Source organism: Poeciliopsis prolifica, unplaced genomic scaffold, assembly GCF_027474105.1.
Source record: "Poeciliopsis prolifica strain line A6 unplaced genomic scaffold, Auburn_PproV2 SCAFFOLD029, whole genome shotgun sequence".
NCBI classification, from domain to species: domain Eukaryota; kingdom Metazoa; phylum Chordata; class Actinopteri; order Cyprinodontiformes; family Poeciliidae; genus Poeciliopsis; species Poeciliopsis prolifica.
In genome coordinates this window covers 3,358,237-3,377,846 of record NW_026562404.1, presented here as the reverse complement: position 1 = coordinate 3,377,846, position 19,610 = coordinate 3,358,237, and the positions used below count along the sequence as shown (strand labels likewise).

The window sequence follows — 19,610 nt, the reverse complement described above, 5'->3', positions numbered from 1 at the left end:
GTTGCTGAGTTTTCCTTTCTGGCCACATTGTCCATCACTGTGGAAATCCCAGAGTTGCTGAAGAGATCGGAAAATCGATGTTGGCTATTCATGCATGGATCTAATCCTCAGATTTACTGCCATTTAATCTGTGGTTATGGCTGGGCTCTTATGGCGCTAATGCTGTCAAACAGATGTCCCTGCTCAGTCACCCAGGTTAGGCTGCACCTGGTGACACCATTCAGCCCTGACAGTAGGTGGCCCACAGCAGGTTACATATTGCACTCAGATGCCCCTTGTTATGTAAAAACTCTTGAAAGAGCACGGTTCCTCCAGTTGGACAAGGTGTTGATGGTTTACTTGGGCGGTTATTCTATTTATTTCCTTTAAATGTTAGACAACAGTATTGTGTAACCCACTTGCTGTAGCGCAACAAAGCACTTTGTTGACTGCTTGAAAGTTGGCATAATATCCTCGGGGTATGATGGCCTTGAGCAAACTGCAGCTTCACATTGTTTACACGAAAAAAATGTACAAGAATTTAAAACAGGATCAAATCTTTTGTTTTTGGAGAAGCAATATATATTTCTACCAATGCTGGGATCAAGACGTGTTATCTATAACAATGATGTGTTGGTTTGTTGTTTTGAATTTATGTGTAGACTGACGCTTAAGATGCACTTAGCAGCAACATTCAGTAACTTTTAATTGTTTAATTTGTAATTAAAATGGCCTCGTTGTCGTCATCCTAATTTTTAGCTCCTTGCACAGATCCTGGAACACTATTGTTGTGTCGAGTTTCTTTTACTTTTAGAATTTGTAGCTGGTTAATTATGAGAAAGGCTGTCTACCTATATGGCTGACCATTTTGATTAGACCTTGATCAGCTGGATGGATACAAAGAGCCTGCAAAGGCTCCATCAATGTACAGCAGTTAAAAAAAAAAGCAAAAAGCAGAAGAGGAGCCTTACTAACTGCTGACCCTACAAATCCAAAGCCAGCCACTGCGTTGTCCTCTCCACGCTCCAGAGAAACAAATGTGAAGAGAAGTAAGAATTACCTGCTTGCAAAAGGGCAAGGTTTGCAAAAAAAAAGAAAAAGGAAAAAAAAAGGGGTGAATGAATATATTGTTGTAGATGACCAAACCATTTCTTTAAATCACAGCATGAACTTTATTTGATTTTTGGAACTTTTAAAGACTCAGCAATCCCCCTTCACTCTGCAGGGCTGGTATCTCTCTCCTGCAGTCACTGGGTGACCTAAAGACCTGAACCCATCAGGGATTTTCCTCTCAAATATTACTTAGCGAACAGTTATTAATTTTGTGTCCTGTGGGGGGAAAGAAAAGAAAAAAATTTGTGAAATGGTGCGTATTATATTTTCAAGCGTGCCAAAAGACATCAACGTGACCGGTGTGTTACAGGAATAAAGGCCTCTTTAGTTGTGGTTTATTGATATTCTGTCGACTCATAACCTGAAGGATTTTTCTGTATTTGAAGATTTTAAATTTTGCAGGGAAAAACGACTCTAACCTTAGGCTGTTTTTGAGAGTTCGATGTTTTATTGGACTGTAAACCAAAAAAAAAAAAATCTGTTTATCTTGAATATAGGACAGAAATGTTATACTTTTTTTAAAGAGAAATTTGGCATAGGCAGGTGAGAGCTTTATGTAAAATGGGACCCACAAAATTCATGATGGGCGTATTACAGGTGTTGCTGTCTGTCTTTTTGATAACGTTAGATGAAGACAGTGATGCATGGCGGTGATACGGATGAGCCTAAACCTCTCTGCTGCTGTTTGGAAATGCGTTTCCGGGTGTTTTAGATGATGATCAAACGAAGCTGACTTGTAAACATTTGCTAAAATCAAGCTGTGAGGTTTTTTTTTCCAATCCAATTATTGCATTGTTACGTGATTACAGGCTCACATTCGGGACCGAACTGCACAAACATTGACATCCTCATCTTTGCCGTGTCGGCAATTGCTTACAGTTACACGTACCGGTTGTGCGAGCGTGAGCGTGTGCTCTTTGTTTCTGCCAGTTAAAGAGAGTAAATGCAGGGAATCTCACCGTGTGCGGATGCTGAATGTGAAATGTGAAATGTCAATGTTATTGAACAAGTGCTCCGAGGCAGAGCTGTGATGTTTTTATTTCCAAGCTCTTGTAGAGCGAGGCAGAGAAGAGAGAGCTCATGGGATAATGGGGGAGGTTCAGGGGTGGAGGAAAGTGAGTGTGTGTGTGTGTGTTACAGCGTGTGTTGCAGGTGCCTGTATCTGTGTGTATCCAGACGTTTATTGAGAACAGGTAGAAGAGTTCAGGCTCTGAATAGAAACTCGCAGTTTCCTTATTGAAAATGACACTGTGAATGTGGCTGTGTTGTGATATATGTATTTTTTATTTTTTTTTTGTGCATCTTGGTGACGTTCCGTTTCTGCTACAGTCTTTGCAGAATATGCCAGCCGTCTTCACCCTGCAATACACCTCTACTGTCAATCTGTTCTCACCTTGTTTGTTCCATTTGCACATCGTTCATGGTTTTGCTTTTTGTTTTTTGTTTTTCCTGTCCTTCCGATGCGTCTGGGTTTTTTTTTTTTTCTGCTCCAGTATTTCTCTCGCAGACTGTCATTGTGTCAATAGTCGTTTGGATGCAGCCTGACAGAGAGGTAGGACCTGAATGCAGTCAGGATTGGTGAACAATGGCTCTTGATGCAGAGGCAATGACTGATGTGAGGCTTTTTGCTCTGTCCAAACCAGGGCTGCACACTAACAGGATAGAATGCCACTTACAATATTATTGTTGAATGCTGCATATTTATTCCCAAACACTCCTTTGGAATGCAAAACTTGCACATGCTAATTTTTCAGTCATGGAAAAAGTAGCATGTGCAAATTTTCATGTTCATGCCAATTTGCGTTTTCTTTTTCTTTTCTTTTTTTTTTAAGATTTTCATCTGGTCCTCTTTATGTTTGTGCATCTATTAATGACGACACCTTGTAAAAGTACTTGCACTGTTTGAACATTTTGTCATGGTACAACTACCATTTTCATTTTTAATGAGCAAGTGGCCTCCAAATAGATTTGGGACAAAATTGTCAAATTGAAAGCACTCGGAGGCCGTCATTCTTTTTGTTTTATTCGTTTAACATTTTTGTTGTGAATTGTTTTGTTGTTTTTATTTTAACCTGCTCAGCAACAAATTTGCATGCAATATTTAATTGACTCTGAGAATAAAAGAAAAATGTTCTCAAACCTGAGGCTTAATTAATGAAAGTTGTACAGTGTCCTACTATTTAGAAATATTTTCTACTATGCTCATGTAGGTACTGTTTTTGTTCGTCTGCTCCTAGCAACAAAATAGAGAACTATCTTTGTCAACACTTGTGTCATCTATTTAGCCTACCTTAGTTGTTGGGTGCGCCTATGTCTGTTTTTAGTAAAAAGTCACTTTCTGTTGTTGCCCTTCTTGCTGTGTCCTTAAAATAAAAGCAAAAAAAAAACAGTGGTTAATAGAAGAAAAACATTTTGCCTCGTACATAACATTTTCCATTTACGAAACTGTAAATTTGCGATTGAAAATCTCAGACAAAAGGTTACAAATAGTTTCCATCTGGATCGGCTCCATTTGCCCGAGTACCATTTGTACCATTCCTAAACTGCGTCCAGGGACCACAGAAAACTCTTCCAAAAGCCGCAAATGGCCCCCGAGCTGCACTTTAGCCCCTCGGGGCTCGACAAACACAGAGCGGTGCATTGTGTGGTGGAAATAAAAAAAAAAAAAAAAAAAAGAAAGGCCATAAGCAGACCCATTTGGAGTTTGCCACAAGTCATGTACTGGACACTGTGAACATGTGGAGGAAGATCAGACGGATTTAAGACAGAACTTTTTGATATACGTTCGACTTAATGTGAAGAGGGAGGCAGCTGTTCGATCCGCAAATCTGGCGTTGATAGAATAGCGGCATAAAAAAAAAAAAACAGTCGACACTGGAATAAATCCATGTGAACTCCTCTTCACCTTGTCAGATGAGACCAAAATCAAAGTTTTTGTCAAACACTCATAATCCTCTACTGGCATACAGATTCCACCATCCCTAATGTGAAACGTGTTGGCAGCACCATGCTTCGGAGATGCTTTTCTTCAGGGAAGCTTGTCAGAGTTGCTGGAAAGATGGAAGAAGCGAAATACAAAGCACACATTCGGTTTGCTTTATACAGTGGCCCAGTTAAAGTCTGACCTAGTTCAGACTTTGGAGATGCTCTCCATCCAGTTCGATTGATGTTGCTAAAAGTTGTTTGTCTGAAAGCCTTATAGTATTTTGCTTCCGCTTCAACCCACAATATGGTCCTGCTTTGTGTTGGCGAGTCACAAAATCCAAATGAAATGCACCCTCTTCCACACCGGCCTCTTTTAGCTACAGTTTTATTTATTACTTGCTGACTTCCCGTGTGATTATTTCCATTCCCGGTTTGTATTTTAAAGGCAGGGAAAGTGCTTTAGTAACACCGGCACATATCTGAAATTTCTGCAGCAGCCGCTGAGGATCCAGTCACAATGCAGATGAGGCTGAGTTTCAAAGCCGGCCAGCAGCTTACTTAATGAGTTCGGTAATTGGCTCGCTGTGGCCTCCGCGCGTCCCTGCCCTCCTGCTGCTGATGTGTGCAGGAACAGAGAGACATCCATGCCTTTTCTTACCATTTCCTTCCTCAGCCCATCCGTTCGTCCCTCCATCCGTTGTTTCGTGAGCAGGAGCGAAAGCCGCACCAAGCCTCCTGTGGAAATGCCACACTGTTTATGTTCTAGAGGCAGCTACTATGCAGCTTTTCCCCACACAATATGTAAAATAAACAACGCTCTTCTGTTCCTCACCCACTCACTTCACCGGATTGGTTTCTCTGTAAAACGCACTCCCTCTGCAAACACAGGGCGTCTTTCACGTTGGGTACTTGGTATGGGCTTCGCTGGAAGCTGCCATTCAGCTACTCTTGAGTAGTGAGTCCAAACTAAGATTTCTCTCTTAATTTATTTCTGTCCAGACAATAAAAGACGAGAGCCAGCAGCTGTGTAGGCGTCGGTTTGCCATGTCATCATTATCTAAACTAAAAGAAAAAGAAAAACAATTCCTTTGATTTCAAAATTCTGCTTTTCAGTCATATCCAAGAGTCTGGATGGCCTTATTTGCAAATTCCATTGAATCTCATAATAACTTAATGTGCTAATTAATGAGGCGGTCAGGAGTTGGATTGGTTGTGGCTCAAATAAGGTTGCTTCTTCAGTCAGGCAGGTTGTTGGGTTTTTTTTTTTGAGGATGTTTAACTGGGATCAATGCCAGTGCGTTTCACTAATATAAGCAAGATTCTTGCTAAAGAGTGATCTTACCACCTTCCTACTGATCCCATTAGTCCTGCTTTGAAGTCTGCGAAGTTGTTAGCAAAAGCCATCATGAATTACAAAATGTAGTTTCCTCCTGCTGCCATACGGCTGCCAAGCTCTCCCCCCCTCCCATCGCCCCCACCGCCCCGCCATCCAGTGTAAGAGTTGATTCTGAACGCTGTCGGGGTTGGAAGGCCAAAGCACAGCTAAGTGGCTCCTCTTGACCCCAGCACTGATCTCCAAACTGTCTGCTCTGACTGCACACAGACTTGCAGTTTGGCCATTCGGACCTGCAAAAAAAAAAAAAAAAAAAGAAAAACAGTCTAATCTTCTGATGCAGCCTCAGCACTGTGACTGCTGCCTCTTCATCCTTTTTCTCAGTTTCTCACTGCATCCAGTGCAGACACGCTGAGCCGTGCGTCTGCCTTTCAGATTACTCCGCTCTTATTCACCGGGGTTCAAGTGCAATCTGGAAAACTCTGGAAATTGACTCCCGAGCTGATTGTTTAAAAGCTGTGCCTTCCTTCCCTGCTTCATTCCTTCTTGAAGCAGAATACTGCTGTGTCGTATTTGTTGTGATCACGAGAAAAGAGAGGATTTTCAGAGCTTTCCGTTCATTTTTTTTTTTTTTTTTTGGTAACTGGATTTGCTATGACTGCACGTCGCTTTGACATAGCCACACAAACGCAAAGACTGATCCATTACCTGCTTTGTAATGGGATTCTTCAGGACACCAAGTACATAAAAAAGAGTAATTTCACACATTTAATCAGATTTTTTTTGATTGATAACAATCTACTTCCTTGTTCTTGTATTAACCCTTTCTTCTTTAAGAAAGGGTTAATTTCCTTCCTTGGCTTCCTCTTTTTTTTGTCTTCCAACTTTTCCTTTCGTCCTTGTTTTAATCCTCCCTTTGCTTCTTCCTTCTTTTATTACATGTTTACTTCATTAGTTAATTTCTTTTTTCTTTTATTCTGTCTTTCGTTTCTTCTTTTCACCCTTATTACTTCTGGTCTCACGTCATTCTTTATTTCATTGCTTCCTTCGCCTCCAATATTTCCTTTTTCCTTCTTTTAGGTCCCAGTTGGGTCTGTTTCTCTCTTTCCTTCCTCACTTACTTCCCTCTTTCTTTACTAAGTTACTTCCTTTTTCCTTCCTGTTTTTGTTTGTTTGGTTTTTTTAGGGTTTCTTTAAATCTAAACCACTGTAAAAATATTTACCATAAATCCATGCCAGTTTTTGTATTCAGCCTTTAGCTGTAGCGAGTGAAGCGCCCTGGATAAACGCCTGGAAACGTCCAGAGCTGCGGTCTCCAACTCCAGTCCTCCAGTACCGCCGTCCTGCAGCTTTTGGATTCATCCTTGCTTTTCAACACACCTCCTTACCTCCTTGGCATGTCAGCAGGTTTTTGCAAAGGGCCTGGTAATTAACCATTCATTGGATTCAGGTGCGTTGGAGCAGGGACGCAACCAAAAGCTGCAGGACAGTGGCACCGGGCAATTGGACTTGGAAGACCGATGGAATAAAAATGACAGAAAGGGAGACGGGTGAATAATGTGAGGTGGCAAACATTTCAAGATGTAAAATTTCGTCTTGAACCGCTTCAGTATCACCATCTGTCTTTGAATGATATTTCTCCTCTGTTAGCAGCGTAAGCAGAGAGGAAATGATTTCTGAATAAACATCAGCGGTAAAACTGATAAAGGACACAACACTTCACCTACACACATCACGGATTGTTGTGTTATTGAGGTAATGCGTCTTTCAGCCTCAGTTCTCCCCCCCAGACTGAACAAAGCTGCACCCCTGCTCACTGTCCACTGGGTGGCAGCGTGTGGAGGTGAGACCACTGTGTGCCTTGTGTGAAATGGAGCAGTCAGTGGTTATCTGAGTGCATTAGCCCGGAGACAGTAACCACACAATACTTACACACCCCAACTGCCACTCTGCCTCATGCTTTCAGGCCCTCGTGTGCTTAGATAACGCCTGACCACGCTTAATCACTGTGCTTCTGTACAAGCAGAGGATTTCTTTTTCTTCTTCTTCTTCTTCTTCTTCTTCTTCTTCTTCTTCTTCTTCGCCGGACTCAGACGCGTACTGTTTGTTTATCCTGCTCGTGTCTTTGTTCACAAAAAAAAAAAAAAAAAACGACTTGCCCGAAATGTAAACTTCCTCCTTTTGCACCGCAGCGCCCCGTCTGTCTCTCTCTTCGTTCGGGCCTCCTGGAAGCACATACAGTCTCATTCCTCAGAGCCCGTCCTCTCTGTGCAGCTACAGCAGGCAGAACTGCTCTTTTATTCTGATGAATGAGGCCCTGTTTGGCCCGGAGAATCAGACACAGACAGTCCATGTGAGAGAATGTCTGTGGAAAATCAGGGGCTTTGGGGAAACACTATCTGAAGTAATCCATGTGTGCATTTGTTTGCAACTCATTCTGCTCATTTCTCTTAAGCTTTTTACAGCTTCTCTCTCGCAAGACAGGTTTTTTTTTTTTTAAACTGTAGGGCTTTAGGAAAGTCTTGTTCCCTACACAGGTATCATAGTCTCATTAAGGCTTTGTTGTGTTTTGGAAGAAAATGGTTTTGATCAATTTATCTCTCGGATGCAGCTGCGTCCATCTGGAGTAAGGTTTACTTTAAAAAAAAAACCCTACATGACAAAATGGCAGCTGCGTTTTGAGTTTTACTCTCCGGAGTAGCTTGTGTAGCTTGGCAAAGAGATTAGACATATGTAGCCTACAAGTGGCTTGGTTTTCAGTGTTGCGAAGCTGCCAAATGTGACTGTGAATAGCTATGTAAACAAGATAGCTATGTGACGGTAGACCTTGCACTGATTGCTTAAAGTGAAACACTACTCCTCAGCTTCGCTTGCATTTTTACTGCTGTGTTAATGACGGCAAATAAAGGCTTGCTCAGTAGCAGCTCGCTCGGATTATGTTTGGATTGCATGTCTTTGTTCTCACAGGTTGGGTCTTTGATGAGACAGTATTGCGATGCTGTCCTTAAATTTGTGTTTAAGTGATGACAAGGTCTTGCAAACGGATTCATACCCTTTGAACCTTTTCGCATTTTCATGCCACAGCCGGAGACTTCATTGGGATTTTATTTGGTAAACCGACACAATGTTTAATTCACAATAGTTAAATGGAAGGAATTAGTTTCTTTTTCTTCAACAAATAAAACTCTGAAAAACGTGACGTCCGTGTTGAACTCCTGTTAATCTGATGGACAGAGTATGACACCAGAAGAGGCTTCTGGTGTCACTTTGGTAAAGCTATAGAAAAACACAATTCAGGAGGAAGAATCTGTTTAAAGTACATGCATTAGTCATTCAGTCCATAAATCTGGGTTTAAATGGTAGAGGGGCAAGAAGACGGACAAGGCTCAAGGCTGGTATTTCCGAAAACCAAGACCGAATGTTTAGAGTTAATATAATATTTCAGAACATTGGGGTTTGTTTGTTTTATGTGCGTCTTTGCACGAATCGTATCAAACGAAACCCCAGTGAAATGAAGACTCGTGTTTGTCAATCGTGGAAAACATTGTGGCAGAGTTATGAAAAGTTCTTAAAGAACAAATTAAGCCTACACTTCCTTGAGTGATTTCCTTGAGTAACTTTCTGAGGAATTGAATAGGATTGTTTAATAGTTTCCCTTTTTCTCCCGACCCCCTTCAGGCAAGCTGTCTTGTTTTAATTAGTTGCGTTGAGGCCTATTTTTCCCTCAGATTTCCCCTAACTTGTAAAGTGCTCCCTTTAAGGTTCTGTGAAGGCTAAAAAGGGCAACGAATGATTTGAAGTCGGTCTTTCCTGCCAGCAAGAGAAAGGGGAGGGACGGCAGATGAGGAACAGTAACTTCTAACAGTGCTCACACAGAGTCTTTGTTCCTTTATGGATCTAGTACGTGTGGCTGCTTTAAAGGCCCCATCTGGAAAACCACTGTTCCTACTCCTAATACGAGAAGAGAGGCTGCTTCAGATAATGCCTGCATGAAGTACAATCTAGTGCAGTCGTCCGCTTTTTATGATATTTCTACACCAGGGAGGTGAACGTGTTAGACTTTAGAGATTTAATCATGTGTTAAACTTGAGCTACTGACTTACAATCTCCCTCACCTACTACCAGCACCGCCATCAAACCTAACCCGCTTCTTTGGTTTACAAAAGCCAAACCCCTCTTCACGTTAACTTGTCCACTCACCCTGGCGAATGTATTAAATTAACTTACTAGATACGAGTGCTTAAGAGGCCGAGGCCTCAGAGGCTTGCCAAGTCTCTTCCCTCTCAGCTTTGGCTCAGTCATCCGTGTCACTTTTTTTTTTTTTTTTCCCCTGTTGTTTCAGCTACTGGCTGACTTATTTGTATTGCTGAGCACTTTTACTGTTAGCTCCATTTGCCTCCTCTAAGTGGCCTGTGTGGTTTTTTTGTTTCCTTCCTCCACTGTAGAGAAATCAGACTAAAGCAAATCGTTTGTGTCAACCAAGTATCCATTTTTAATGCGTTTACGTGTCTACAATGGTACATAAGGTGTGGAAGGATTAGACAGGCAAGGAATGAGGATAGCTGGGGTTATATTTTGTTGATTTCTTTGCCTTTATTTCTTTTTTTTTGTAATATTACAGTGATTATTTCACTTATGAAGGGGAAAAAGCTATTTAGCCAACTTGCACCTATGTGACAAGCAGTTTTTCCCTAAACTTAACAATTGAATGACAGTAATTCATCCACATCTTGAAGGAGCAAGTCAGTTTCTTCAAGATCATCACACTGCCATCGTTATGTTTGACCATCAGCCAATTTGCAGATTACTTCCCCAAAAGTCTTTGTTATCAATATGTTTTTCAGTAAATTTAAGATGATCCTATGTGCTCAGCGGTACTTTTCAACTCTTTCATAGAGGACATTTTTTGCCAAATCCATTTGTCTTAGTGTTCAATTGTAAACTTTATCTGAGATCATTTAGGCCTGCAGTTGCTAATTCGCTTTTAAAATGATTTTGTCTGCTCTTTGTGAGCTTCCATGTTTTCTTTGTGAGTGAATAATGACTCTCCATGTGGTTCTCTGGACTTGTAACCATTTCCAGACCAATGGATCCCAATGACTGTGTTTCTCATCATATCTTTAGATCGATACATGGCGTGCTTCTCTGCGAGTCTTTTTTTTTTTTTTTTTTTTTTTTAACATACTTCATTTGGTCAGACAAGTTCTGGTTTCTCAATGCTACAGGTCAGGTATAAACACTTACAGTTTTGTGTAGATTCAGGTTAACTTTCTCTGACATTGAAACAAATAGTATAATACATATGTAAATGAGCAAATACTTTTTGACAGAACTGTGGGGTAACTTACCTGTGCTTTTTATGATGCATCTAACCGTGCGGTGATTTCCTCTTAAAGGGAAGGGTTCTTTTAAATTGATGAGAAAAGTATTTTTTTTCTTTCTCCAAAGAGCTCACAGCCCTGTTGGGTTTAATTTCCCTTGAATTCAGAACAGAGAGCAGGTTAGTAGCATTTTTATTCTGTCAGGATCTGAAGCACAATAGCTGCAGAAGAAGGTGCTCAGGGGAGAAAAAAGGCATTGTGATGGCCTGTTTGAATGCAGAGCAGAATTGAATAGACACAGTCAGCTTCCCAGATACATGCTTAGGCCTGTAGAATGTGGAGTGCTTTGCTTGTAACTGCACCGGTTGTCTTCTTTCATTATCGGTTAATGGTGCCCAACTTGACAGAGCCATGTGATAAACAGAGGAGCTGTGAAATCCTGGAGGTGGAGTTCTCGTCTGCCTGATAATGGGATCTCATCTGCCAGGGAAGGGAAGCCTCCCCCTCCAGCCAATCCAGCTTTGCCGTGCACAGCCCCTCAGAGAGGATTCACAGCACTCGGCGCGGCTCGCTGCTGCCCTGAGCCCGCCGAGTGTCTCGTGTTGTCCTGCAAACGCTGCCGTTTGACTCTTCTTCTTTAAACATTTGGTGGCAAATTGTCAAATTGTACGTTGGAAATCGAGATTGATGTGCATTTGCACCTCCTTATCAGCCTCGAAGCCTTTGAATAGTTGCGTAGCCGAGGAACGGTGTCCAAACTGCGTGTGGGTGGGAGTAAATATCATAAACGGTTGACCTTGTGAAATGTATACATACTGTGATAAGGGAGGTGCAACGGCTGCTGTGGTGTTGGGTTACTGTGTGTGTGTGGTTTGACTTCTCTGGACAATTTGCCCGTAGAGCTGGAGGGAGGTTTTAGCAGCACACAGCAGAAGCCCTACCACCCCCAGCACTGCTAAAGCAAAGACGACCAACGTGGTTTGTAACACAATGAAGCCCTCCCTCCATCCCGTCCTCAACTCAATTTCTATTGATCCTCACTGCCCATCTCTCCTGCTGCCCCTGTTTGGCTTAGTGCAAAAAAAAGCCCACAGCTCCAGACTATTTGCTTTAGTTAATTGGATTCTGACAGCGATCCAATATCACGTTTAAGACGATGAAAATGTGTCAAGCTACTAGCTTGGTTTAATGAAAATTATCCTTTTAATTTATAAGTTAAGAGAGGCCATCTTTGTTTCGCCGCCCTCACTTCTACATGTGCGGCGAGAGTTCTCATTATCTCTGCAGACAAAGACGAAACAATCTGGAGTTGTCGATAGCCTGCCGTTCTGATCTTTTTGCCCCGACAGCGTTTGGTATTTTTTGCGGTGGACTTCTTTAAATAGAGCTGCCCACCTTGGGATCATTGGTACGAGGTTCGACACTTGATGATTTAAAAGCAACTTCATCATTAGACAGTATCAGAAAATATTGACTCCAACAAATATCATCTACCATAGCAAGGTTGCTTAGAGTTGTTAACGGTGCGATCCGGTGGCCTAATCTGTCGTTTCTGACCCACACAAAACAAACAAGTTGCAACAGTTTTCACACAATGATCAGCAGTTAAAATCGTTTAAGTTATCAAAGTAACGGTTCTTTAAATTGTTAGTATCACCGAGAGGAAAGTTGAGCCGATCCTTCTAATTTTGGCCCCTTAAACTCATTTTCTAGTTTTTGGTAGCTTTATATTTTATGTTACTTCACACCCACTTTGACAACCTATGAGTTCAACGTAGGATTATAACATCTCTTACTTTACTGTAAGACAATGTTATGTGAATCTAATAACTCCTTGATATCTCTCCCCCAAATTATGACAGTTTGTTTGATGATTTCCCATAATCCTGTTCATTTCATTAGTCATTTTTACTAAATGGAGATCAGACCTAGAATAGCTGCTTGGGATGTAATTCAAGTTTTCAGAAAATAATGCAGATATATAGAATATTATGTGAGATTTGAACAGTTTTATCTCTTATTGTTGGGTCATGTAGCTCACTTCCCAGGGTGCCATGGCCTGAAGGGCGGCACAGTCACTCTGCAGCAGCAGCAGCAGCAACAACAAAAAAAACCGGGCACTTCCTTTTGTGGCTTGTCCAATCAATTTAGAGTGGGTGCGCCCCTCTTTTTCACACACTGTAAATATTGTCCTAACTGTAACTGTCATAAACCTTGACTTGCTGTTGACACTACAGATGGGATCTAAAGTGGGAGACTAGTCTAGCTACCTGTATCGTAAAACATAACACCCAATGTCTAACAGGTTATTATTTTTAGGGCGTGGTAGAAGGTTCTCACCCAGAACCGCCGCTGGCAGGCCGGCGTAAAACAAAAGCAGCACAAAGAGCGGAAAATAAGCGTGATCAAGATCCAAACGTGATGTGCAGGTTGTTAAAATCAGCCTCCCAAATATGGCTAATGAACTGTAGTCACATCATCATCATCCCTGCTTGTTCCTGCCTTCTTAATGGGTGGGGTGACTAATTAATTCATTGTACAAAAAATGCAAATGAGATGCACAAGCCTGATCCACTCGCCTCCTTCTCAGTGCGTTTCCCCCTAGAGGTGCATATAATAATGTTTTCAGATTTAAACCAGCGACCTGCTCTGATATGCAGTTATTTATACATTAAAACGCGTCATTTCCGTGCAGTGAGGTTTTTTTTTTTGGGGGGGGGGGGGGGCATATTATAGTCTATTAAGGCTTTCACGGCTCTCTTTGTCTCGCTCTTGTGTTTCAGTCACATTCCCATAAGCGTTATCATTGATCCGCTGATGATGATGGTCGACCAGGCCACTTTGCCTCATGCAGTTGCACACAACCCTTCCCCATCAATCAACAACCCCATTGGGTTCCCCCCTACAGACCCCTCCACCCCTCTTGTCCCCGTCAATTATTTTAAATCCACTCCATGTTTTTGTTTCACTCTGCTGCTTTTCCGCTTTTTTTTCCTCTCTCTCTCTATTATTATTTTTTTTTAAAACAAAAGTACATTCGGTGTAATTCTCCTTCACTAGAGTGTGTGGATAAAGAAAGACTAGGTCAGCCATGTGGATGCGTCTGTTGAACAGCTGAAGAGGAGGTGGAAGAGGAGGAGGAGGAGGGCATACAGAGACGAAGGGAGCGATAGGGAGAGTGTGTGTGTGTGTGTGTGTGTGTGTGTGTAGGAAAGAGGGTGAACAGACGGGGGGGGGGAGCAGTGTGTGTGCGTGCGTGTGCGCGCGCGCGCCTGTGTGTGTGGAAAAAGGAAGCAGAGCCTGTTAACGGAGAACTCGCTGGTTTCCTGCCGCTCGGAACAAGCGCCGTGCTACTTTTTCATGTGGACGCGACCGTCGACGGCGACAACAGCGCGGCCGAAGGCGGGCAGGAGCGGCTCCGAGGGCGGCCGAGCGAGCGAGCGTCGCAGCGCCCGTTTCCTCGGTTGTTTCGGACGCGAGCGGCTCCGCCAGTGAAGTGAAACCGTCTTTTGTTGAAGCAAGTCGTACTGCTCGCCTACGTGAGCCCCTCTCGTCCCCCGTGCGGGCTGCGTTTTTTTTTTTATTGTATTTTTTTTGTCGTTGGTATTTTAAACACGGGATTTTTTTAAAAAAAGCGCACAAAGTGTCCAGCTTCCTCTCGTCTCTCACCGGTTCTTGGATTTTTTTTCTTCTTCTTTTACCATATTCCACGAGTCAAGGATCGTGTTTGTTTTTGTTTTTGTTTTTTTCTTCTACTTGTTTGCAGCGGTCTTTGGGACTCCCAAGAATCAGCAGACTGGCGGGTGAGTTATAAACACAAAAAAAAAGAAAGAAAGAAAACAAAAGAAAATGAAAAAGATTGCAGGATAGTTTTGTTTGAGGAAGGTGGAGCACACTGTGTGGGTGATAACCGGGTTAACGCTTGGTAGTTTTCAGTCAGAAGTTTCCTAAATTTGTTTATACCCGGAGGAGGAAGCGTGAGTGACCTGGAGTCAAATGTTTGGAGCGCTCTGGGGAGCTGAAAGTTGGCCGCATCGTTAGTAAAACTTGGCTGTGGGACTGTGGAGCTCCCTCTCTGACCTGGCTACTCTGTAGTAGCGTTTTAATCACTGATAGGTTGTGTTGTGTGGAGAAGAGGTGAGCATGACGACCTCTCTGCCCTGAGGACGACTTTAAAGGGCGTTGAAGGAGGCATGTTTGCAGAAAGCCTTGTCAAAAACAGTCCCACCAAAGTATTAAAAGTCTGTTAAATTAAACTGGGGGGAGATTGTGCATGCAGGTTAAAAAGACAAATTGAATTAGTCCCACTTTGCCAGATTTAGGTTTAGTCTTTTGGGTTTTTTTTTTTTTTTTTGCTTAACCAAAATGTTTTTTTTGAGCGACTAAGCGAGAGTCCTGACTTGAATCCAAGAAAATCTGTGGGGAGCTAAAGATTAGGGTGATGGCAAGGGGACATTCCAACCTCAAAGACTTGGAGCTCTTTGCTAAGGTCAAATAATTAAAACACCAGTGGAAACATGCACAACTCTGGGTTTAATTGACACTAAAAGTTTTCCTTTTTCTGATTGAGAAGGGTAGACATATTACTTTTTTATTATTATTATTGGAATGTTGATCAAATCAAAACTGACACTTTAAAGTCAACTATTACTTTATGATGATAGGTGAATCTGCCTCGTTTCTAATCTGAAACAAAGTACTTTATTTCATAAATATCATTTTAAACCTAAATCTGTAAGGAGTATGATTAATTTTGGTTTCCAGAACAAAACAAACAAGCAAAACATGGCCACGAAACGTCCAAAACTAAACACTGCTCATTTTTGTCTGTGCCTAGTTATATAATCCCTTCTGGCTCTACTTCTGTAACTATAAAGAAACCATTAAATCACCATTAAAGTCATTGTGCTAGTAAATTTTTCTTGGAGTCATATAACCACATTTCTTTACAGAGTCACCCGTCTCTCATTCCCTTTGAAATAATCGTTTTCGGTCAGATCCTGAAATTTAATTGGGCACGCATGTTCTCGCATATTGAATGAATTGGGTTTTTTTTTTTGTTTGTTTGTTTGTTTTTGCCTTCATGTGGCTGATTTAAGAAAGTCCCCAAGTCACGTTCAGGTAAATAAAAACAGGAATGGAAGAAACTAAGGAGGGTAGCAGCAATAGTGCTCCTCCTGTTGCTCCCCCACCCAGGGTGAGGCCCCTCTTAATGAATGGGACGATCAATTTGAGTTTTCTGGTGTCATAACATTGTAAAGATGGAAAATAGCTCGGCTTCTTTCTTTTTTTTTTTTTTTTTTTTAATGTGGCGAGGGAAGTGTGGGTGTGAGATCGGCTTCAAAAAGATCCAAACTGTTGAAGGGCCAAATTAACTTGAACCCCCCCTAACGTCCCCCTCCCTTTCTGAACCCCAGAGGCTATGAACTCTGGCATAAGCACATGCAGCTCTCGCTCTGTTTGTGTGTGCTTGGTGATGGTGGGGGTCCTGGTCTGTTGTTGAACAGAGCAGGAGGGAGGAAGGGACGGTTGGCTGTAGGGATATAGATGCATGTATGTGTTTTGGGTGTGGGTTTTAGGAGCTTAGGATTTAGGCGCAGTCTACAGTTATTTGTCTAAAAGACGGCTTAGCTGGTGTTTTGGAGTGGCTGGGAGGAGGGAGGTGGGCTTGTTTACCTAAATAACTGTAAACAGATCCATGTTGTGAATGGAGTCATAAGCACATAGGCAGCTTTCCACCTGACAGAGATTCAAATGAAGACAAGAGGAAGTGGTTAACTCTTTCAAATAAAACGGCTGCTTCCTAAATTCTTGCCTCACTATTTAATAGCCTAGAATCTTGCTCTGCTCACTGCTACGATCTAATCTCCTCTATTCCCACTTTATTGTCTCTCTCTTTTTCTTTCTTTTTTTTTTTTTTTTAATGCTTCTTTATTAGCCGAGAGGTGACCTCGGCTTTTGATGATTCCAATGTGAGTAATCCAGGTTGAGTGGGCTGAATGTTGCAATAAAGACAATGAGAGGCTTTGATTCTCTGCCTTTCCTCTTCTTCATAGTTTACACGCCTTTTCGGAGTCATGTGGATGAGAACACGTCACACTGTGCTGTTGAGCTGAGCTTCCGAGTAGGAAGAGGCATCGTTTGCTTTTCTCTGTGTGCCTCCGATGGCTCCAGATCAATTTGCACCTGTGCTATTGCGTACTCGAGGCTTTACCGTTTTCAACCTCGGCCTTCTTCAGTTACCATCAAAACTGTTCCATAGCCCTTTACTGGAACCGTTGTGTATCACTTCACTCCTCTCTGTGGTTCAGTGTTCAGACTATCATGAACTATGACAGATTGTGACTTTTGATCAAAACGAATTAACTCCAAATTCATCTCCTGCTGGAATTAATTATATATTGGCGTCTTGACGATGGGTGGATTACAGGAAATGACTAAATCCTTGGTTGACAAAAATGGTGTCAACCTAATTTATGATATTGAAATGTTTACTGAAAAAGAAAGACCATTAAAAATGTAAGAAATAACAGATCAAAATGATCATCAACCACTAAATCCGCGTGGTGTGTGGACAGTGGGGCAGGTAACAAGTAATCCCTGCCGTTTAATGAACTTAGATGTTGCTTTACTAACAGGGGGGACTAATATATCCCTCCCATCTACAGTATATGTTTGTTTTATTGGCTTCTGATTGGACGATTCATCGGTTTCCAGGGGGATACCTCTTGATTAATAAATGTTACATTACAGGCTATGAAAGGTTAATAGAAGATCATCTACTATTAACTACAAACGTGTGAGCGCTCACACGGCGTTAAAATTCATGTCGACGTGAATTTTTCTGGTGTGTTCTGTAAATGAATTTTTCAGGCACAGAACGGAGGAACGTAGCACCACACGACACGGGGACATTTATATAAGGTGACAATTTTGAAGTTATTTTAAGTCCCACTCATAATTTGGTTTAAGAAAAAGTTGCGGCACTCCAATTAATGTGATACTTTTGCTAGCGTTTGATTATATTTGTGTCGGTGTGACGAGTGACACTAATCAGTCGGGCCCAAGCAAGAAAACCCAAAAATAAATGGAAATTGTGTGTAATGTATGACACTTTCAGCTGGTTTTAATGTTTGGAGCGGGCATCTGCCAGAAAACGATTCTCACTGGATGATGAGCTTGAGTGAAAATGGTTTTAAAACACAAAAAGTAAACGGAACACGATCCATTCGCTTTTATATACAACCGAAAAGCAATAAGTATTGCACCTGCCTGTAATATGAAATAACATTGATTAATCACGGTAGCAATAGTGTTATATGCTACATTTATTTAGCCAGGTTGGTTTGGATTGCAGTTTATTTTAACGCTCGCCGCTTTCCAGATGTAGTTTGCTGAATGACTGTGTGAAAGCAGCAGAATGATGATCTGTTTTTTGCACAATAAAGTTTTTTTTTAATATATAAAAGTGAAATAAGATCTAATGCATGTATTTTCTACCATTATTGTTAGCTTATGACTTCTGCATGAGTGTTTTTCTTGTTTTGTTTTTTTTTTTTCAAAAAACCTGCTATCTTTAAACACTTTTGACTGTGTGACAGAAATCATTCCAGCTGCAGCTTCATCTGGATAACATGTAATCATAATCTCGGGCTGCCCTGCTGCCTCATGGGAAAACTTGCATAGCTCGTCCTTCTGAACTCATTTTAGAAATGGCATCCTCTTCCTCCGCTCCCCCCCCAGAGGTTAGGATATCCATTTAGTTTCACTACTTGTGGACTGAATGAAAGAGGAAGTGGTCAGCCCTCTTAATGGAGTTGTATACAAGAGTTTGAGTTGTTTTGCACTGTGGGAGTAGTATGGCTCGAGAGTGCCGAGCGTTTCGCAGTGCAGCGGCTTTCAGAGGAGAATACGGCGGCCTAAATCGTAATTTACACGCGCACATCTGTCCCCCCCCTTGTCTGTATCATTTCAGTCATCTCTATTTGCAGAGCTTCGCTCCAGCGTTTTGTAGGAAATTAAATCCAGTGTGGAATTTGATCGGTGAGGTCCGAGTCCGCAGCCGGCGTTGTTGATCGGGGCGGGCGGGGGAGTGAGAGAAACATAGCAGCGGCGTGAGTCACCCCCGCTTCACAAACACGAGCCTCGCCGCCGACAAGGTACGGAGCGCTAGTAAACATGCAGCTCACATACGGGGCGCGCGTACGAGTGTCACCTCTGAGGAATCAGAGAGGAGATATCAGGATCAAAGAGGCTGTTTCTGACCATGTGGAGGGGAAGAGACGCTTCATAGTGTGACGCCGCGCAACGGCTGTCTGGCTCCGCAGAGGTTGGCTCGATGTTTGACAGGGCATTGAAAAAACATTATTTAATCTGCTCGCATGATGGCCCTCACTGGGATTGCACCATTGCCCCCCTTTCCCTCCCCCATGTCAGGATGAAGGCAGTTGCCGGGTGGCAGAGTAACACTTCGAGGTTGTTGTTGTTGTTTTAAACAGAATGATCTAACGTGTGAGGAATCGCAGAACGCTGAGTTGCATTTGATGCAGCGTCGCCAGGCCTCTCCTCATTTTCTCCCTAATGAGAAAGTCTGCCGGGGTCTTTATCGTTTCCATTTGAGGCAATAGACTGGATGTCTCTGTTGTCGTCCGTCGTAATTACAACAACGCTCGACGCTGTTGTTTTTGTAACATCCAACATGAATGAAAGCATATAGACTCATTAAAAATCTATTTTTAGGTCATGAACAGAAACCAGATTGATCGTTTTTTTGTTTTTTGTTTTTTTTGTCAAAAAGCCAGGTGGGGAATCTGTACTATTGTCTCCACCACTTCCATCCGTCCCCCTTTTCTAGAAAGTCAGCCCTGGTTTTGAAATCTCTTCGGTTTTTCGGGGGGCTTTTTGAGACCGTAGATGGGTTTCGTTTCTGAATGGAACAA

At 42.2% G+C, this 19,610-nt stretch overlaps 1 protein-coding gene across 3 annotated transcripts in view; it reads left to right on the top strand.

Moving 5' to 3' along the window:
- rerea (arginine-glutamic acid dipeptide (RE) repeats a) overlaps positions 1-19,610 on the top strand; it is a 169,542-nt gene that overhangs the window by 35,151 nt on the left and 114,781 nt on the right. The window contains exon 1 of one of the 3 annotated variants that reach the window (XM_055049882.1): positions 13,749-14,474. The exons of 1 other annotated variant lie outside the window; for it this stretch is intronic. The gene's annotated coding sequence lies outside the window, so the exon portion shown is untranslated. Of the gene's footprint in view, positions 1-13,748; positions 14,475-19,610 lie in introns of those variants that run through there. One more of the 3 variants, XM_055049880.1, reaches the window with a different exon arrangement.